This window comes from Triticum aestivum, chromosome 2B, assembly GCF_018294505.1.
Source record: "Triticum aestivum cultivar Chinese Spring chromosome 2B, IWGSC CS RefSeq v2.1, whole genome shotgun sequence".
In the NCBI taxonomy this organism is placed as follows: Eukaryota; Viridiplantae; Streptophyta; class Magnoliopsida; order Poales; family Poaceae; genus Triticum; species Triticum aestivum.
In genome coordinates, this window is record NC_057798.1 from 435,595,434 (window position 1) to 435,600,700 (window position 5,267).

Sequence of the window (5,267 nt, forward strand, 5' to 3'; positions counted from 1 at the left end):
AGGAATAGAAGATGTATACATGGAAGTTGTAGGGAAAGAGATGACATGGAGCATCTCAATTCCTATGAGTAGGGATTCGAAAAGAGATGTCATTTGGTTCACATCATAGGAACTTTTCTATTGAATCTAGAGATGACATGTATCTCAATTCCTATGAGTAGGGATTAGAAAAGAGATGTAATTTGGTTCAAATCATCGGAACTTTTCTATTGAATATACGCTAATGTTAATTTCCTTTGAAATTAAGGCAGTATAGGAATCCATTCATATGAACCAAGTGGCTCTAAAGCTATAAAATGATATCATGTTTATTTCCTTTGAAATGTGGAGTATATGAATCTATTCCTATGAACCAATTGGCTCTAAAGGAAAAAAATCCTATACAAATCATATCATATAGAGTTCCTATGATATTCCTTGACACAAAAGGATGGTTGAAATTGCTGCGGGTGATCCAATGGTCTTTCTTTGTAGACTCCTCCCCCATCTTTATAGTTACCTCCGGAAGATGAATGAAATGATATATACAAGGTATTCTACATGTGAAATTTGGTACACAAAAACTTGGTAAAAGTTTGCGAGGTTCGAATTTTCAATAAAGCTATATGCATTGCATTTCGGAACGGAGGGAGCATACGGTAGTTGCTAACACTCACGTGGAAGATTTGTGTGTAGGAGGAGTGGCTGTTCTATTAAATGACATGGCAAAACTGACACTATCGGATGCCGATCTAACGGTTCTTACGGCATTCGTCAGGAAAAGGCTTGTGGTGAACGCTTGTCGGATAATGATTTACGGACACATGCATTGCATTAATACGTGCCCCCCCTCTCTCTCACGCACATGCACCCTCACGAGTCACGACTCTCCCGAGTCCTCTCGCAGACTCGCACATCGCACCCACCATCTATCTGCAGGTAGACGTCACGCACATATGTGCTCTTCACACCCTACCCTCAGAACTTCTAAAAAACAAAAGACGTCACACACATTTTATTTTGTCTCACACGTCACACACTTATACTATTACTCTTGCGGCGAACGTTCTTTGGGCATAGTATATTGTACTCTCACGAAGAGAAGTGGTGCACCCACGCACTAGTTCTCTCACCCACTCGCGGGTACACGTAGGAGCGCATTTTTTGAAGCTGGTACAACAAAATCACTCCACTATATATATAAGCAGGAGCCTTACCGCTTGCTTTACTAGGGTTCCTCTCATTCACTCTCTCATGCTCTCGAGATCTAAGCAAGACATAGGTGTCCACACTCTCTCTTAGCTCACGGCTGGTCACAAATCCGGTCGGACAACCTCGACCGGGGCAGGGGTGTAGGTGCATCATTCACGCTATCGGCGGCGGTGAGGGAGGAGACCAACGGCTGCTCGCGTGTCCTGATCGGTGGCCGTGCCGTTCTCTCCGAGAGAGCGTCGGCTCGGGAGGGCCTCCGACCCCTTCTTCCTCCCTGCGGTATTGTGGCCAAGATGCGGCCTCCCGACGCCGTCTTTGCCACATGCCGACGACCCTCAAGTATATATTCCTTCGAAACCTGCCTTGCTCTACTACCCCAGCTCCCTTTATGTGGATCTTTTTCTACTTCCGTCTGCTGTTCCAAAGCCACCTAGACTTTTACTATTATTAGAGGTAAAGCTAGTTCATACAGTCGACTCTAAGCGTTGGTTCAAACAGGGAAGAAAGTGAGAAGCTGTAGCATGAATCTAGGACTTGGTTCTAAGAGGAAACGGGGGAAAGTAGTAGATATTGGCTACCCTACCAGTCTCTTGGTTGAAAAGACGAAGAAAGCATGGTGGATGGCGAAGGGTGGGGGGAAGTGGACCTATCTCTTGGTTGAGAAAGGAAAGAATGTGATGGGTGTTGGGGGACAATGCAAATGAGAATGAGCAGGTCTAGATTTCCTATGCTCACATAGGAAAATGTTGCCGAGGAGATAAAAAATGGGACAAATGCAGACATGCTGCCTGAGTGTTTGCCGCTCTCGGCAGCCACATCTGCCTCACCACTTTATGCCCATGCTGTCCCTACGCCCATATCACTACTGTTAATGTAAAATCACATGAAGCATTAAGCAATGCCAACTAATGTCACTATAAGTAATGGTCTAGTGCTGTCGATAAATTGAAGCAATGCCACCACCATTTTATGAAGTGCTTCCGTCTTGCTTTATTTCCCATGAATTGTGTTTTTGCAGTTACACTTAAATCTCACACCGCTAACATTGCTTCATCCCAGTGGAACTGCACAAATTTGATTGCACATTTACTGACCATGTGCTACTCTCATGATAGTAATACTAATGCTATTGGTCTGCATGTTAATCTAGTGGCATGGTTGATGTGATGTGACACTACTTAATTAAGGACTCCTCATACTGTCAATCTAGTGCCAATTATAACACAATAGATGTTGTTGTTAATCATACGCTACTGCAAATATCTATCACTGTTAAATAACCGTATTTCTTATTTGCGCAAACAGGGATGTCTGTCTCCATATTGTTTCGGGATGTCTGTCTCCGTATCGTTTCTATCCGCGCACTCAAAAGCACACACCTCAGTTTTAGTACAACTACGCAAAATGAGATGGCTATCCCTCATTGCCGTCGTCTAACCTCCCGTCTTCAAGGTATCCCTACATTGGTAGTAACTAAGGTAGAATGACCAACGCTATCTAAAAGAAGCTGATTCGTACGTTTTACTTCCTGATTGCAGTGCAGGGACGAGCGAAAACAACTGCATCCTAGTCCGGAATGCACTTTCTACCAGTTCATCCATGAACCGAGGACTAGCTGGCATGCCTGCACGGCGGTTTTTTGGACAGGTGCGTGGACAAGAGGCATTGTGGTCTGCTTATTTCTGCAAATAGTGGTGCTTAAATTTAGTGGAATGCACAAGAATTTCACCTGATTAGTACACTGCATGGTTCAGTTTAGCATTCCAGCTGAGACCACAATTATAATTGGTTACTCTGGAATGAGAGAACCCAACCCTGGATGGTGGCAACAAGAAAAAACCAGAGTGAACTCCAGGAAATTTAAGCCTGCCGGAGTCCCTTTGCTAAGAGAAGCCTAGCTTGTTTTTTCCTGATTTGTAAACCTTCTCACAACTTTGACTTTTGCTGTGAACTAGTATATGTTTGTTATGTTCTATGAATCATTGAGATGTATAAAATTGCTTAACTTATGATTTTCATGTTTTTATGAAGACGAGTTTAATGTGAGTGTTCCACATGAGCGCTGGACTAGCGTGTGAATGTTTGGAATTTATTACATTGTGGCCTCAGTTAACTGCAGGAACCACTGTAACAAGATACATAGTTGCTTATATGTCAGACATCAAATTGTTAATTGTTAGGTGGTTGATAGCCTAGTGTTGAAGCGAGCTGAGCCAATGTGCCATGTTTTGCACAACTTCTTACAAGTGGGGTAGCACCAACAGTGTTTACAAGTACTTATGTATACATCGGCGCATAGCTCTCGAACGAGTGCTCTATTTCATCAAAATACACACTGCTCGTACGGTAAACCGTGACAACTTATGTCTTACCATGCCATATTCATTAAAAAACTAGTGAGGACGCATCTGTTTCGGCAACAATTACAATGGTTCTCACATGATTCACGGGCACACAAAAGTAGTGCCAGTTCCCATAGACAGATTCAAACAGAGTACTAGCCCCAGAGGGGTCGATAACAAGCAAGGTTCGGACAATTAGACACAATCCAAACTACTATTAAACACTAGCTGGGGCAACTATTTCATGCCTCGATCTAATTTGGGCTGGACACAAGACGAACCTTGCCATGAACATCATTGAGAACATCCTGTAGCAGCTCAATCCTGTGAACCTTCACGAAGACAACCTTGTGGCCTTGCCACTGATAAACTTGTTTGTGGAGGCATGCCATGTCATCTTCCTACGTAGGCTTGACAAGAACAGTATGCCTCACAAACGAAGGAGTAGCTTTGAACTTCTTGTGCTTCAGTACACCCTGGGCAACAAGCCTGACAACAGTGAGGCTGGAATACAACTCTTCATTGGTATAACTGCAAATGGCTTCCAGGATCCAACAGCCTAAGAACTCTGTTTTCCCAGTGCGTATATTCAGGTCATCCGCCTCATGGCGAGTGACATGTACAACCACACAATCCTTGTCTGCATCAGGGCTCTAACTGAAACAGAAACAAATTCTGAATTACTTTTCAGTATAAGAAACACAAGTTATTTAATCCACTATGTATAGCATGGCATCGAAGCTAATAAAATTTTGCATCATTAATCACCACATACTTAGATGAAAAACCACAATCGAGATCGGCAAAGAAGAAAATCACCTTGGGCAGCTCAGCGGGGGGGGGGGACACATCCTCGAAGGGGAAAACTGCTCCTGTAGTGCCATGGGGTCTGTAACCTTAAATGGGGCGTTGAACATCTCAGTAGTGGCTGTGAGCGTATCTGGGGTCGGCTCGGTGGCTGCCTCCATCTTCTTGGAGCTCTCTGTCTCGTGGGGATCAGCCTCCCGCGTCTGCTCCAATATTGGTAGATCTTTGCCTGGTTCTCCTTGGTCCATCATGAAACTGACGAATACTAGGAGACCACTGAAAGGAAAACACAATCGCAATGATAATGAAACAAAAGAGAGAGAGAGAGAGGATTGGTTACTGCTTTGCAAAAGTTCTTTTTTTTCTCTGAATGAAAATATACCAACATCACAAATTCGCTTACCTTCCCTTCGTTGGGAGAGAAGAACAGTGGCAGATGCGAGTGTTTCCTTTCTTAAAGACGGTGAGGGAGAAGGGGATTCAGCAAAGAGTGAAATGATGGTTGCTTCATCCGTCAAACTTAGTCTGCGGGGAGGTGGGGTTTTGTGATACGACGACTCATTACTGCCACGCTATGACCGGGGTGACTCTCCGCCTGCATACTGTCTTCTAATTTGGTGGATGGCATTTGGGCCCGCACGCTGCATGGCCCGCATGTCGGTGAACAAAAGTATAATAGCATTCAGTAGAGGGAGACATTTCAATGACCTAGGAGGAGTTAGAAGCGGTAGAGTGTCTCCACTGTACTAGTAGTAATTGTTTTTCTGGGTAGCTGTAGAGTGTCTCCACTGTACTAGTAGTAATTGTTTCTCTGGGCCCAAGAAAAAACAGCCCATCCACACTAGTAAATAGTAAAATCAATTCAAAGGCCCATATATTTACTGAATGAGAGGCGCTACCCACACCCAGGCACCTAGCACATCGCCC